This window comes from Amblyomma americanum, chromosome 8 (assembly GCF_052857255.1).
Source record: "Amblyomma americanum isolate KBUSLIRL-KWMA chromosome 8, ASM5285725v1, whole genome shotgun sequence".
Classification (NCBI taxonomy): Eukaryota; Metazoa; Arthropoda; class Arachnida; order Ixodida; family Ixodidae; genus Amblyomma; species Amblyomma americanum.
In genome coordinates this window covers 17,034,115-17,051,230 of record NC_135504.1, presented here as the reverse complement: position 1 = coordinate 17,051,230, position 17,116 = coordinate 17,034,115, and the positions used below count along the sequence as shown (strand labels likewise).

General features: G+C 47.0%; 1 protein-coding gene across 1 annotated transcript in view; it reads right to left on the bottom strand.

Moving 5' to 3' along the window:
• The window catches only part of Ent3 (equilibrative nucleoside transporter 3), a 155,566-nt gene that overhangs the window by 125,937 nt on the left and 12,513 nt on the right, over nucleotides 1–17,116 (bottom strand). The gene's annotated exons all lie outside the window — the stretch shown is intronic.

Sequence of the window (17,116 nt, the reverse complement as noted above, 5' to 3'; positions counted from 1 at the left end):
AATCCATAAAACAAGACTGGTGCAAAGCCAGCTTTGTCGACCACTTTCGCGAACAGTCGAGCGCACAAATAGCATAATTATAGGAGCGACACCCGGCCGTTATTTCATCCGTCCAGAGGGTGTGATTGATGAGGGTAGTCATAGGGTGCCGTCTGGACACCCTCACTGGACACTCTCATAGACATCCTCATCCTATGGAAATCCTCATAGGGGTGTCCACGTACACTCACGCCAACTGCTACAATTAGAAACAGACCGAGGGTTGCGAAAAGTGTTCTTCAGTTTCCGTTGAATAGCTCGTCTTATTTTGCACGAGTACTGAGTATTAGAAGGGTTATGCCGATCCCATACCCACAACCTTCGTTCAAATTCAGTTCTCATTCTGGCTTGGATGCGCAAGACAGTCCTGTGCTTGTAGCACTGGAGCTAATCTCGCTTCGTCGAAGCAGGCATTACAGGTCTGCTGTGCTCATGGCCAAAATATTATGCTGAAAAAGACGCTTTTCGGCTCGGCTATAGTGTGAACTATAGCTCGGCGTCAGGTAGATTTCGTAGCCACTGAATCTGCAATAGGGACTAGGTAAAAAGTTCTATTTCAGGAACACAGCTCCAAGTTTGTACCTCAAGAGACGTTGAAAGTAAACTGACACATGTACGCATTATAATGCTTGTCTTAAACACTAGAACGAATTTCTTTTTTTTTTCTTCTGCTTTAGTTGCGATTTTCATAATATTGACACCAAAATGCGGCCTAGAGGCGGCGATGCAAAGCGATTTCTTTCTTACCTCTCATTTATTCCTCTATGAATTCGAGAAACAAGACTGTATGGCTCAAACGAGCCTCTCAGTATCGACAAAGAAGTGCGAGTTTATCAATAAATTTAACACAAGCGATTCTATCTAGCTGACCCTGGAAGCAGTCATATAACGTCGCCGTGTTGGATAAATTGAGGCGCCCCGTGGAGATCGTGAAAATCACCAATATCTACGAGCCGCAAGGTGTCACTTTCGCTTCTGGGGTTCCTAGACGACCGTGGTTACTGAGGCTTTTTTTAATTAACCGTTATGAGCAAGCTGGGGTCGAAACTATCCCAACGAACTCCCTGATTTCAATCCTCCACCTGACTCTCTGCTCTTCACGGCTTAGTTTTTATTACCTTGGAATATACTTTGTAGCCCCAGAAGACTATTAGCTGCATTACATACCACTCAGCTAACATACCTAGTAATTCTGCAGAAAAAAATTTTTTCAAAGGGAAAGAGTTTAGGAACGAATTTTTTTCATACATTGCAAGATTTAACTGTAGCAATCAATATATGCGCAGATCTCCTGTCGGCGGGCTTGCACTTTTTGCTATTTACGCCTTTGCTATCGTAAAAAGCGATCCCCATTGGTTTCCACTGGCCATCTTAACAGTTGGATGGGAGTGGTGCAAAAACTTTAAAAGAAAAATTTTGCTACGCATCACAATAATGGACCATTACCTGAAATGTTTCCATAACACCACCTTACAATATTCCAATATTCAAAATTTTTGTCATAGAAAGCTGGAGTTGGTCGCTCTTTTCATCATGATTTCCACTGGGCTGTCATTAACTCGAGACAGTGCTTTGATCTACTCTATTTCTATTTCTCTTCAGGCTCTACACATGTCATTTTCCTTTATATATCCCTCTGCCCAGACCTCGACTTACTTCAAGCACTTTCGTTATCCTAAATGATCCGGCATCATAGCGAGCACTCACAGAATCCAACCAAAGGTATAATCTTTGTTTCTGCTACATGCACATCAAATTAAACCTCTCGACAAACCATTACCACGAAAGTCAGCAAGACTTAAAACTGCCGATGAAATTATGCGACAGCCAAACCACATGCACCGCTTACACTTTCCAACAGCCTTTACACGGGCTCCCTAATCAGTGCAAACTTATAAGCTAAACACTAGTCCGTTCCAACTTCACGCATCGATGCATCGACGAAGCCTACGCGCACGGAAGTTGATACTAAAACAAACAAAATACTCGTATCGAACTTCCGCAAACTCTCTCTCCCTTCGACTCCGGAGCGACGACCTTACAGAGCACGTGCCATAAACCAAAAACATCCGACCACCGTAGCAAAAACAAAAAATAGCAATCGTGTTTTCGGGAATTCCTCGATACGCGAGCAGACGAGAGCCCTGCGGTTGGGGCCAGTTCAAAGCGTGTCGGGAGGCCAGCCAAACGCAGACGGGCGCAACTGAGTTGAAGAACTTTCAGCAAGCAAAAAAACGCAAACAAAAATGCACTCAAATGGGAAGCAACCGGTCGAACGACCAGCGCGCATACGGGTGAGTGTATATGCGAGTTGCCTCTGCGAGTTTCGTACCAAGTTCGCGAGCAAACTGCCGTACGTGTAGGCCAACACGTGGCCGGAAGTACCTCTTTTCCTCTCTTCACAAAAGTTTCCCAAAGAAATAAAAGAAGCAAAAAGGAAAAAAGAAAAAGAAGACAACGGGGCAAAAGGCCACGCCAACAGCTCCTCTTGTCTGGAAAAATAAATATAAACGCGCATCAGAAGCATACGCAGTCTCTCGTTTACAGTTTCTTCGCAAGGCAGAACCCTCTCTCTTCTCTGTATTTTTCTATCTCGCTTTTTTCTTCATTTTGTTTATTTCCCCGCTCAGTCTAGTGCAGAAGGAAAGCGATGGGACCCTGCTGCACATGACGCTCCGACCCCCCTCTTCACTGCTCCTGCTCATCATCATCATCTTCTTCATCATCCTCTTCGTCCCCTATCTAAGCTCCTTCCTCTTCTTCGCCCCCTTCTCAACGTCACCTCAGCCGATTCTCGCGGGCCATATCTAGGCGAGTTTCCTCACCACTCCACTGCTGCGCCACCCAGCGAGCGAAAAAGCAGGCGAAATGCCGGCACGTTCTTGTGCATATCGCGCAGATAGAGAAAAAATAAACGGCCGTTGTCGGCGCCACAGCACCGCCAGCGAATTGTTGTGTGTGTATGAGATCGCAGACGCTCGCACCTGACCCCGCTCTCTTCAACAGGCTTTCCACCCTCTCTCAGTTCCTTCTTTCCACCATCGCCATCAAGAGGAGCTGTTCTGTTCTTGAATTTTTCGGTTGTTGCCCTTGTTCGCGTAGCCTAGTATCGCTTTGTCCCCCCTCCCCTTATTTTTCCACCGCCTCTCTTGTTGTTGTCTTTTGCTGTTGTTGTTGTTCTTGTTGCTGTCGTTGTTGTTGTTCTCGGGGCATAACACAAACAAGAGAACGACGACAACGCGCTCCAGAAGAGGATGAGAAGACGGGAAACACAAACGAGAACGCCACATGGGTGTTACCACGGGCGCACAAAAGGGGAAAATGTAAGAATTTTAAACTAAGTAAAGGTATGAAAATTTTAACTCCCTTTACTAATGAGACGCTCAAAAACACCAAGCCTGTTTTCTTTCTTCTTTAAACTTTTTGCGGGGAGACAGAATAGCATGCTGGCCTTTGCCTGCGTGCTATTCAAGGAAGGAGGCAGTGACTAGGCAGAGGCTAGATTGTATGTACATGAAGGCATTCCCCAGAAAAAAGGGAAGAGGTAGAAGAAATTTGGGGAGAGCATGGGCTTGTTCATAAAACGAGGTATGGGCAGCTTGCTGGCCAAACTTCTGATACAAAAGAAAGGTAGATAAAAGAGCAAAAAGAAAAAAAGATAAAAGAGCGAGGGAAAGAAAGCAGGAACGGGAAACGCAACTCCGAGGTAGCAACGCTGAGGCGAGTAAGCACACGCATAAAGAAGAAAAATGCTGGGCCTCTTCCCTGTCTGCGGATCCCTACTCTCCCCAACATCCCGGCCGTTTCGCTATCAGCGCAACCCGTGGTGCTGCTCTCACGTCTCCCGACGCCTTTCAAGATGTACTTCACCTCTAACCCGCTCCCCGCTGAGCCCGGCGGCCTGCCTTCCCTATCACCGCTTCCCTTAACATCCCCACCGCCGAGTTGCCCCCCGAAGGCTGCTTTCCCCTCTAGCGCCCGATTCTGGATTCTTTCTTTTCAATATTTTCTCTTGTACTGCGTTCAATTTCCTTTTCCTATCTTCTTTCTTTTCGTTCATTACTTTCCTTTTCTTCGTTTTTAATCATCTGGATTAGTTTACTTATAGTTATATTCAGTTTCTCTTCAAACATTCATGTCTACTCCATTAGCTCCCTAAATTTTTCCATTTCAACGTTTTCTTCTCTCATATCTAAAACAGTATGCCCCTGCCGGAGCGTTGTTTATTCGCTGTTTAGCGTTCATTTTCATCTTGTGTCTGGTACCGAGATCCCGCCTTATACTTTAAAGCTTTTCTTTTTCGCCCCCCCCCCCTTTCCTCTCCGCCTCCTCTTCACTCCATCAATTCATCTGTTTCGTCAGATGCCAGTGCTTCCTCTCCACTTTACTCCCGATGCTTTCTCTCCTTCTTCTTTCCTTCCTTTAATATTTTTTTCTTTTACTTCCCTTTTTCTACCATTCTCTCTCTTCTTCATTTAGAATGTTCCCTACTTTTTCAGTGGACGCCATTTGCTGCGCTCTTTTCTGGCGTTTCTGAGCCTACCACTCCCGCTGCGTCCCTCCTACTAGACATTTTATTTATTTTTTTCTTTCGGCTTCACTCTACGTTCCTTCCCTTTTTTCTTTAACGATCCTTCTTTCATCGACACTCTCTTCTCATTTCTCCATACTTTATACACATCGAGAAAAAGAAGCGAAGCTGCTTCCCCAGCATGAGCACCAGCAACAGACGCAAGCATGTGCTCTAGTTTCTTTTTTTCCCTAGACTCGTCCCCTTTACTTCTATCCTTCTCAACGGCCAAGACGACGACGTCGAATCGACCTCCTTTTAAAGTCGGCCGTTCCCATTTCACCGCCATTCGTTCGACCAGCACCGGGGGCGACGGGCCGTTTCCATCGCGCCTGTCTCCTTCTTAAGCTTAAGCCCAACCACTCTCTCTCTCTCTCTTTCTCTCTCTCTCTCTCTCAACCTTTCTTCTAATTCTACTTACGGCTCTCTTTTTCACCGAGTCCTTCCCCGTTTAATGGACGGTCGTCTTTTGATCACACACGTATGTACTGCTGCTCTTACTGTGCTGCGTCCAGCTTCGAAATAAAAAGGACAGCGTCATCATCTTCCTTTTCACTGAGCCTCGAGAGACGCCGACAACAGGCCGACCGGGTAGGAACACGCCGGAGAAAAGAGCTCAGCCTATCAACGCATTGAGCGAACGGGGTAACGCTGTCGACAACAACGTTCGCCGTCGTCTCCTGCCCCCCTCCCCCTTATCCCGAATTATTTCCTTTTTCCCCATACACCGCTGAAAACCTGTACAGTTGCCCGTTCGTCCCAATACATGTACACAGATTTCATCTGTGCGGTCCTCCTCAAGGTTGCTTCATCCTGAAAAGGGGAAGAAAAGGAAGGGGAGTCCCTTTCATGTCCCTTTTTCCCAGTACTCTTCTCTTCGTCTTCGGCTAGACAGATGTCGAAAGCTTGAAGGCACACATCCACCCAACTCCTCTATATTCCTCCGTTCGCTCTTATCTGTGTCCCAAAAGAACTTGTTTGAGGTTTCTCCCGCGTTGCTTTCGTAATGCGCTACCAAGGGACGCGCTGCAGCCGTCGTTATCTACGCTTGGAGGCGATGTCATCCGCCCCCGCACTCCCAATCATCCCATTTCGTTGACACTGCTGTATGTGTTTTTGTTTACTTTTGTTTATTTTTTAAAGAAAGGAAGGCGCTGAGAGATGCTCACAAAGTCAGGATCCCTGCCTCACAAACTTTTTGACCTTATAAGCACAGCCTGTTTGAGCGCAGAAAGAAACCATCTTCTACGAACTGCAAATAGAGGAGTAGGTTGTCTTGTCATCATTAGGAGCAGTGTACAAAAACGCATCATAAGGCTCACGAAGTGCGAAATGTCCTTTTTGAACTTGTTTTAAGTCATCGCGAAGTACCAAGAGTTGCTTTCAGCTTCCAGTAACCCTGGCGACGACCCACGTGCCGAAGCAAGAGCCAGTAACTTAGTTTGATGCCGCTGCTTGAGCGAGACCGGAGAAATGCGTTTTTCACGACGGAACACAAAACAATAAAATAAAAACTTCAAACCACATTAAGCTTACTATTTAAGGGCATTCAACTTTCTTTCCTATCGCCAGCCACGGCACGTGGCAGTTGTACTAAATAGATGGCAAAAACCGTCGCACGTATATGGAGCACAGGATGCAACAGTGTCTACGCAGTGTGCTGTTAGGTCCCGCAACATTATGCGGACTTGGGCAAGCGGTGATTCTGGGAGAGCCTCTTTGACGACGGTTAGATGCCGTTGGTAGTACCACAAAGCGCAAGTGAGGAACCGCCTCGCATTGCTTTCGAAGGTTGCATCAGGGTACGCGATTTTCAGTGGTTGCGACTCTTGATTCACTTTCATCCCATTGCTACAGGCATTGCCTGTAGACATGCCTCGTTTGTAGACACATGTCTTTCTCTTTTATATCACCGTGATGGTCCACTTAAAGCAGACTGATGTCGCAGTGAACTGAATATAGTCATGTGACGTGCCCTCCAGTCAAGGCCCCCTTTAAATGGGGGGAGGGGGGGGGGGGGGCGTTCGTCTCTACCCTGCACAATTGTAGAGAAGAAATTTCATTCTAAAACTAATTTCCACTTTCAGTGAGAAATCATGCACTAGTCCATACGTAACAACCCTGAACATGAACCTTGCCTTGTCCTATCATCTTGTCTTGCTTGTCTTGTGCTCCGGACTAACCCGAGCTACTCGGGTAAGCTCGAGTGAATTCGGAGAAGCGTAGCGCAAGCTCCAACCAATGGGAGGAAGCTCGGGTAAGCTCGGAGGAGCGTCGCGCCCGCTGTAGCCAATTGGAGGAGAGCGTCGCGCCACGTAGGCCATGTAACCTTGTGGCGTCATCAAAGCCTGCCCTGGCAGGTGGCAGTTCATTTAATGATTGGTCGGGGGAGGCTGCATCGGGAAGAGCACTATGGATTGCACAATCCCTACCAGGGGCTGTGACAGAAACAGCCGCCTTCCATTGCAGTGGCGGATCGCTTACCCGCCACGTCACTGCGCTGGTAGTGGTGTGAGGTCTCGCCGCTACCTATTAAGGTTAAGTCTGGAGAATGGCCAATTCTGCATATATGGGCATTAACCCACTAAGGATATCACGTCACATCTTTAAGGCAGAGCTTATGGTTTAAGGGTTATGGGGGCGTAACGTCCCAAAGCGACTCAGGCTATGAGGGAGGCCGTAGTGAAGGGCTCCGGAAATTTCGACCACCTGGGGTTCATTAACGTGCACTGACATCGCACAGTACATGGGCCTCTATAATTTCGCCTCCGCCGAAATTTGACGGCCGCGGCCGGGATCGAACCCGCGTCTTTCGGGTCAGCAGCCGAGTGCCATAAACGCTGAACATCAGCGGCGCAAGTCGGAGCGTAAGTGTACCGTTCATTTGAAGAATGAGCACGTTCTTTCACACGTCTACTACGTTAAACCCCCATCACTTTTTCTAGACAAAGAAAATAGAGGTCAAGAGAGAGAGAAACAGAAGGACGGAAAGGTAGGGAGGTTAGCCGGGCAATGCCCAGTAGGCTAGGGAAAAGGGGACATAGGGAAAAAATGGAAGAAAGAGCACTGAACAAACGCCGCCCCCCTCTTCAGGAGCACTGCACGAATCTAACCCTATACAGCCCACCTAGTACAGAAAAACGAATTACCCCGCCGCATCCGGCACCTACGTATTCTACAGTTACGCAACAACGTAATTTATTCGACGGCCGAGTCTTACGTACCGTCCAGGCGTAGGGCATCTAAACGCCCTCCAGCGCCATTCTTTAGCCCCACTAGAGTATACGGCTCGAAGTTACACCCCTCTTAAAGGCAACCCACGCTTCGGCCCAATTGCCCGTTACGTAACGTTAAAAGCGGCGTAACTACATCGACCACATCGCTACGGAGCCTATTCTTCTTTGGGTCGATCATGAGGTACACGCAGTCTTCCGCGCATTCGAAGCCTTGCAGTACACGCACAGTCTGTTTCAAAAGTTATCGGGTCAGTGTATACTTTATATTTTATTGATTTTACAAATTGCAGCCCTATTAAAAAATGCCCTGTGAAAATCCCCGGATTTCTCCTCCAAGCTATCTAAGGGGCTGGTATGCGCTCAACACATGGAACATACACGGACTATGTGCACAACACATTTATAAAGGTGGCAATACGTGAGGACTCCGTATTACGTAATGCGCATCATCAGGTAGCCCTGTATAGAAACCATACAAGAAGGATATGAAAATCACATTTAAAACGGGTATTTCCGTCTATTTTCGGGATCATTCACACTTTTATTTTCAATTATTACGCGGGCACACCTGACACGGAAAATTTTAATAGGCCGGTACAGGGCCGGGCATGAGCACGGGTGGTTACCATATATATATATATATATATATATATATATATATATATATATATATATATATATATATATATATATATATATATATATATATATATATATATATATATATATATATATATATATATATATATATATATATATATATATATATATCGAAAATTAAGAGAGCGCTTGCCTTCTTTTTAGATTTTTTAGATACAGAGTAATCATAACGTCGAAGATATCCTTAAAATTGGTCAAGAATATTGCGAAAGATATGGATAAAAGTTAGCATAAATACTCTCAGAATCTTGTGAAAATTGTCATAATATTGGTTACTGGGTAAATGACTAACTTCCATAGTAGTAAAGTTTGAGAGAAGCCGTGATGTAAAAGAGAAAAAGAAAAATGTCGGATAAGAACATCAAAACGAATTATTATTCCAAATGCAAACAGTCTCTGTAGTCCACAATTCAAGTCACCGATGCGCACTTTACAGCAGCAGTGTGAAATAAAGGCAATTAGTAATACTTCTTAGTATTGATATTGCTCCTGTAATGACGCAATGTTTCACGGTGTTTGGTTCGTAATGAACGCCTAAAGGAGCCTGGACATAGTGTGACCTGAATATGTTATAATAACCATGATAAAGAGCATATCTGAGTTTCCGTTGGGATGTAATTTTAATATGTATAGCCATTTGAAGATTCGCCTATTACATAGGTTATCAGCCCCACGCTTGCGAGAAACACCCCAAAATATGAAACATAGCGCTGATTCTCTGTTATTTCTAGCTTGGCACTCAAGAGTCTTTCAAATGGGTTCCATATGCTACGGCACCGTATTCCGAAGTAGGCCAACTTCTACCGTGTAGAATGAGATAAATTGATGCGAAACACCTAAATTAGTATTGCTGCGACGAGGTCGAGAAGTCGACAGCTGAACACTTTCCTTGTGTATGCGATTGCAAAACAATTGAGTGGCAGCTAGCCCTGCGTCGCTATGCGGTCCTTGCGACGGCAACTATCACCAGTGTTTCGACCGTGGTCAGCTTTTGGAACAGATGACACATTAGGTGGCTCGACGCTGCGTTAGTCACTTTTTTCTGCGGAATTCTAATAAACGAATTAGCTACTTGCATTCCCAAAGGAGAGAGAAAAAAATGAGAGCACAAAAAATAGGGACATGACTGACATGACAGAACAGATATGGTCCAAGACGAGACAAGTCATGACGTGGAGGTCCACCATCTTTAATATGTGAGGCCAATTACAACTAAAGTGAGATGGTGAGTGAGTCAGCAGCCAGTGAGTGGGTGAGTGAGTCACTAAGCGAGTGCGTCAGTGAGTGAGGAATGAGTGATTCAGTCAAAGAGCGAGTGAGTGAGTGTCAGCAAGCGAGTGACTTAGTGAGTGGGTCAGTCAGTCAGTCAGGAAGTGAGCAGCTAAGTAGGTGATTCAGTGAGCGAGTTGGTTAATGCGTGTTAGCAAGCGAGCGAGCAAGTGACTGAGCGAGCGTGTAATTGAGTGAGTTGGTGAATGCGTCAGTGAGCGAGGGTGCGAGTCAGTTTGTGAGTAGTCAGTCAGCAAGCGAGTTACCGAGTGAGAGTGTGAGTGACTGTGCCAGCAAAAGAGAGAGCCAGTCGCAGAGTGAGTGAGTGAGTGAGTGAGTGAGTGAGTGAGTGAGTGAGGGAGGGAGGGAGGGAGGGAGGGAGGGAGCAGGCGTGCTAGGTCACATCGGGTTTCAGTTGATTTGAAAAACTTGAGCTTGGCTTCATATGCGGTAAACCGCTGCTTTTACTTCCAAAACCTCGATACGCGGAAACAAACTCAGCGACCGGCAAAGTTAGACCTAATCGTATAGGAACCCGCACGTGAGCCCAATTGCAGCCCGTTAGCCAAACTTAACGGCGACGTAACTGCCCGTTAGGCAGCCCTAATGGCAACGTAGCCAGCATCACGAAACGTCTTGCCACACAGACTTTGCGTAAGCAAACCCGAACTCAGGTCGCCAGTTCCCTCGTCTCATGGAAACGTCCCCTTCACGACCTTCGCGCATTACGGCAGGCGCGCTGTATTCCTTTTCTTCGCGGGCGGCTCGCAACGATCCACCCACGCGGGCGGTAGGCGTAGGGAATATAAAAGACAGAAAGCCAGGAGGGAGACGCATCGCCGAATGGATCCGGGCCAAGACGAGCCATCGGCGAAGAGAGTAGCGCCGAGTGCCTTCTCGTGTCCCATTCGACGCCGACGCTCGCCCACAAAAGGACCCTCGTGCCGGCGTCCGCCGACAACCATCTGAGCCGAGGAGCGGTCGTTCGTCGCTAGCGGACAAAAAAAAATATCGAAAAGAGAAAAGAATAAAAGTAGATGTACTGGCGAAGAAAAGGAACAAGCCGAGAACATTTTCGCGCAACCTTTCTGAAGACAACAATTTTTTTTTCTGTTTCGTGTAGACGCGCGCATAGAGCGAACTGCAATGCGGAGGCGCGACAGGCCCGTGCTGCCATCTAGTGGCAAGGGCGGGAGCTATTTTTTCGATCAGGCTCTGTGATCTCTATTTGCTGTATAACGGTAGATGTATGAGGTATTGTAGTTTTCGGGGATTCATACGTTGTTCGCTGGGGGCGCGGTTAATGTTGGTGTAGTATGTCGTGACTATAAACCCCGGCGGTTCTACAGTCACTAATCAAGGTGAGTACAGGCCATGTCTAGAGCTTGTAGGACGTAAAACAGCCGCTCGTGGGAATATGACTTCAGTGGTCACGTGACTCACGTCTGTCTCATGGGTCTGAGAGGTGGCGAACGTATGGGGGTAGGAACATACCCTTCCAATAAGGGTCCCCTGGGTGTCCCCTGAGTGTCGCATAGTGCTAGCTGTATAGTGGTGTGCACCTTTTTACGTATCTATCACCCGATAAAAAGGTGTATAGCTTCCGCTTGATTGAACGACACAGTTAATGAAACTGAAGAAACTTCTGCTCACTATGCCCAACCGAATGGCAGGACGGGCGTCTTTAATATATATCTCGAGTGTTAATTAAACGAGGAGAAATAAAATTATACACACTTACAAGCTCAAAATGTAGTCATGGCACCTCGAACCGGAAATTTCGCTAGGTGAAATGAGCAAAGGTTTGCTCTTGTGGGCTGCTCAAAGAACAGCGTGTTGATGAGGGCCCTACTTGGCTCTTTCAAGATGGCAGAAGTGGTCAGCGGTTCTCTGAAAAACATAATTTTACAGATAGGGGCCAACTATGAAACAAGGTCACAGTCCTGAAGGCATTTTACAAGCCAGGAAGTGTCCCCGCAGATTGTCTGTAGACAGTTTGCAGGAAGACTTTCCGGCTTCTAAAATACCTTAACTACACTGAGTTGGTGTACACGTGGTGTTGCTTACAGCGGGAGATCTTTTCAGGGTACGTGTGACAGCAGCGCCCGACGACTGCTAGGCCACAGAGCATACTGTGGCACAAACGGTGGACCTATATATTTATCTAAGTGTCGCTGCCTATGCACGTCTCCTGAGAGCTCAGTAAGGCATGTTGCCGGGCTAGTTGGTTTAGCATTTCGAATCCTGGAAAAAACACCTTGGCGCAAATAAATTCACATGCACAAGATAGACAAGGAGACTGTCTCGCCCTTCTGGCGCCTGTCCCTTGTCTCCTTGTCTCATTTGTGCATGTGAATTTATTTGCGCCAAGGTGTTTTTTCCAAGATTCCCGAGAGACATACGCAAAGCTCGTCCTACCTGTAGCTTAAATCACAAAAACCCCAGGCTTTCGCTAGGGTTATAACTGAGAACCTATCTCGGAGACACCCAGAATCGAGAACCGTCGTGGTCCTGAGCTCGAAGGTGAATCGCGGCTACGACGGCCGGGATTCGATGGAGAGAAAATCCAAGAGGACTCGGGTGTCGTGCAATGTCATCGCGCTCTAAAGAACCCCAGAATGTTGAAATTTATCCCGAGCCCCCTACTACGGCGCCTATTCTTTCGTTCACTCTCTTTTTCCCTCCTTCTCTCACGGCAGGGTTGAAGTGTCCACCAAAAACCGCCTCTCCTTGCCTTCCTTCTCTCAAGTCATGGTTGAAGTGTCCACCAAAAAGCGCCTCTCCTTTCCTTTAACCAACTTCTAATGGATTGGTCCAACCTAAATTCATTCGATAGGTTCTTTTTCACTTAATACAGACCCACCTGCGGACTTTTGTACAACCTAGAAGAGCTGGCTACAGATAATGTCGCAACTCGCCATAAGCCTGTACATTATAGACACACCTCTAGGAATCCGCACTGAACTTGTCACCCATTCCGCCAGCTCCCGGTCTCCGAGAATGCGCTCATGTGGCTGCGTGCGCCTGCAGATACAGAACGTAGATTGGGACCCGGAGGACAGGTCTGTACCCGGACACAATAAGAGAGACTGCACAAAACTTGATCTTGACACTGTCGCCGAATAGCTCCCGTCGAACACAGGCAAGAATATCAACCGCGCGCTCAAACCGCGAGGGTTCCTGGTGTGAATTGTGAGTACCCAGCTCCCTTTATGAGCCCTGTAGCCTACCATGCACCCTTTTACGTCTTTTTTTTTTCCCGTACGAAGACAGAAAAACCACGAAATAAAAAACGGGGGGTTTTAATGCAAGCAGTGATGTCAGAAGGTGAAGGAAAAATAAATCGGATATGCAGCAACGCCAGAGTTGAAATCCGCATAAGAAGCAAGACGTGGGCCGTCCGGCTTGAAAACGTGTGGGGCGAAAAAAAAGAACGCTTCAAAAACTCTCTTCTTGTTCTCCACGAAAGCGGCAGCGCCGCATCAAAGAATTAAAAAAAGAAAATCAGGTCTTGGCGAGCATTGGTGGAATTATTATAAAATATAAGCCCTCCCCCCTCCAAAAAAAAAAAAAACGAGCAAAGGCTACGTAGGGGACGAAAATTGCGGCGTTCGCGCCGAACACTCGGAGGCGACAAAAGTGCAAACTAACAAAAGGTTAAGAAAGAACACGCTTACAGACTGAGGGGTATGAAGGGATCTAAAAATAATAAAACAAAAAGGAACGTAAACAAGGAAGTGGACAGGGGCAAAAAAGAACAAAAAAAACCGCGTACAAGACGAAATCACGGATTCGCATCAAGCGCCCAGATGCCCTCAAACGAAGCAAAAAACAAACACGCAGTCTGGCCGAAACCAAGCTTGGCAAAGCAAGAAACCTAGAGAGAGAGAAAATGAGGCCACGCATCAGAGGCGCCAGCCGGGCAATGGGAAAAATCGGACACAGCCCCATCTGGTGGCGCCTTCGTCCACACTCGAGCGAGGCCACCCCTCACCCACCCTCCCCTCTCGCTTTCCCTTTACAACGCCTTCCTCAAACGACGGCTAAGCCGGCGGAGCCATTCGAGGCAAGAAGGAAAAGAGCCACTTCATTCCAAAAAATCGCCCGCGAGAGCTTTCTACCGGGCATACTACGCGATGCGCGTATGTGGCCCTCGAGCGTTTGTGCGTGCCGCATATATGTGTGAGCGAAACATCCGAAGGACGAAATTCTTCGTGAAAGTATAAAGGAGGGAAGAAGAAGATTGGAGTAAAAAGAAAAAAGTAAAGGTAATGTTCTGGGACGAAAGGATAGCGGCCGTATAAGAGTTCAGGAAAGAGAAATGGCGGCACTTTAGAGGCACGGGTCCGCTCGCACTTGTCCGCTTAGAATGACAAATAAAAAAGTAAAAGAAAAACTACACGAAGCGCTTTGATCCCCTTCCGAGCTCCTGGCCGCATCTTCCCGACAGATATACACAGACACAATAAGAAAACGTTATAAGGAGAAAAAAAATCAAACAGAAGCTCGTGAGAAACGCTGTTTTCCTGGCTACCTGCACTTTGACACAAACAAAAAAAAAGATATTGAAACGGAATGCGATGGTCGTAACGGCGAAGATGACCCTGCGAAATATAAAAAAAGAGGGGGGGGGGGCGAATTCAGACAGGCGGGCGCGCATCGCCCTCGCACTAAAGCGACGTTCTTCTTTTCCTGACGTCTCTCTCAGTCCTCTTCACCAAAACCCGAAGCTCGAACCCGTCCCCGTCCGCTACTAACCCCGCCCTTTGTTCCCTCCCCCAAACCTACATCAGTTCGTCCCGCACACTATACACTAACTCTCTGCTAGTGCCCCCCCTCCCACATTCGACGCCTTCTCCAACAGCGCCGCCTGGGAAGCAGGTCTTCGGCGGCGGCGTCGTAAATTCAACGGAAAGCGCAGAAAACAAATACAACCGAAAACGCGGCCGCCGAGCGGAATCCGCCGAACAGCAGCAAATGTAACGAACCGTCGGAGGGGCGAACCTGCGAAAGACGAAATCCCATTTGCTCAAACTGCCGCCGAGAGCGCTTCCTTGCTTGCCTTGTCTTGTCTTGCCTCGACTCGGCTTGGCTTGCGTTGACTGTAAACTGGACGGCGTTTCCCGCGCTTTTTCAGAGTCGCCCAATAAAACAAGCAACAACTCGCGCTCGGACGGCGCGAAACAGTGACGACCTCGACCGGGGGGGGGGCAGCGGCGGGGTAAATAAACCGTAAGGTTATTTTGACGGGTGTCCGCGTTCGCGTCGTGTTGAGGCAACGACGGCGACGGGGGAAAACTGCTTGATTTTCGGTGCCTCGGGACGTCGCGTATGTAGAAAAAGAAAATAAGCAAAAGAGAGGGTAAAACGCGTGGAAGAAATTCTGGACATATTCCACGCGATGGGGCCGCAGATTCAAACTAAGGAATAGAACAAAAAGGAGGTTGAACATGTGCCACGTGTCACCAGACTCGAATGTGAGCTTTCAGTTTTTTTTTAATGTATACGCGAGCGAGTTCGTGGCGAGTTCCCTTCCGGTATTTCTTTGCGTATGTCATCATCAGTGGCGTTTTCGGTGATGCCTTCCGGGTCGCTGCGCAAATGTCAATCCTTTGTTTTTGTGGGTGTGTATGGTTTCTTTTTTCCTCGCTGGCGCTGGAGGCAACACGCGTCAACGTTGACGCGTAAAGATGACAAAGAGAATGCACCGTGGAGGCAAACTACCGCGCCGAGACAGCACGTCGGTTTTTCTGAAAAATTATGCTCTAGAAAGAACGTCATGCTGGAAAAAAAAGCCAACAGTTGCACGTCCTTCTGAGGTTGACTCATGCCGTCCTTTTTTGAGACTCATCGCAATTTGCTCAAATCGCCAGAGAGACACATTGGAAAGAAAAATTTAAAAAAATGAAAAACGTGTACAGCATGCTAGGAGCATGGTTTAAATGAGTCGCTTGCGCTTCGCTAAGATTCTGCATACCTGGCACTGCAAAAAGAAAGGAAAGCTTGAATTCGCTCCTCGCCTGACCGCTCAGCCAGCAGATCTGAAGTGACGCATGGCCACTGCATCCATAAGTAGAAAGGGCAAAGAAACTTCAGCATTCATGCGTTCGCTCCAAGCAGTCAGTTTTGTTAGTGCTTTCGCGTCCCGTAAACTTTGGTGGTTTAGTGTGTCTGCCATTTCTGGTAACCGGAAATTCAGTGCTCGCAACGGGCACGTGCGATTAAAGAACGTGCAAAGAGTAACGTTTGTAGAGAATGAATGGCCATCGTTAGTTAACGAACCTCTTGTCAGCTCTGTGCTAACAAACGCTGGACCGGGCTTCAACTTCATATTCTGCCAAGAGCGCCGCGTTAAACGAGACATTCGTTGTTTCACGTTTGCATGCTACAACATTTTATGCTAAGACAGCGTTACATGTCGTAATCGTAGCATAAGTTATGAAGTTTCCGCATTAGTATCGACTACATCCTACTGCCGCGTTAACATCGTCCCTTTAATATTGACAACGTCCAGGACGAGCTGATGCTAAACAAAGTTTATCAGTGACATCTCACGAAGCGAGTTTCACGAAGACTGGTGTTACGACTTTTACCAACAAAAAGCTGTTTCTTCAATACATTTGTTGTAATAATGGCTACCTTATTCATTAATCATTTAATTTATAGTAACAACTTGAGTCTGTAAACGAATCGGTTACCTGGAGCCGCTTTCGCTACTAACCTCAAATGTCACAGGCATGTCGATCTATGCTCGAAAGTTTTGCATGAAAATTCGCCATTTAAGCCTCACGATGAAAAACTCAACAAATGAATGCAGATTAACAGCATACAAATCCTTATTGCAGCCCATACATGAATAAGCGTCTGGCCATCTCTATCTCTCCATGACATTTGTGGCCTTAAAGCGAATCCGATCGGAACAATTAAATTAATATACCAGAGGTACGACAGTCTTTTCTCGCCTTCGTTGGTGCACAGGCGCACGCACGCATAAACCAGCGTACTAATCTTCAATACATATGAAGTAAGTCAGCAGTCAACAAAACCGAGGAGCATAGTGGAACGTTTCATTTTTCTTTTTAATTGTGATGTTGATCAGTGCCAGATTGATATTGAAATTATTTTATCTCTGGAAGATAACTGATTAGAAAGCAGAAGAGAAAACAACCGCACTCCATCGGTGAGATGTAAACCCACGACCTCCGAATTTTGCGTCTGGTTGCTCCGGACTGTGCACAAGAAAAAAAACATCCGCCTCTCACCGGGGGCTTGCGGTTGTTTCTTCTTCTGCTTTGTCATCAATTATCTTCCAGCGACAAAATATTTACACTATTAATCTCCC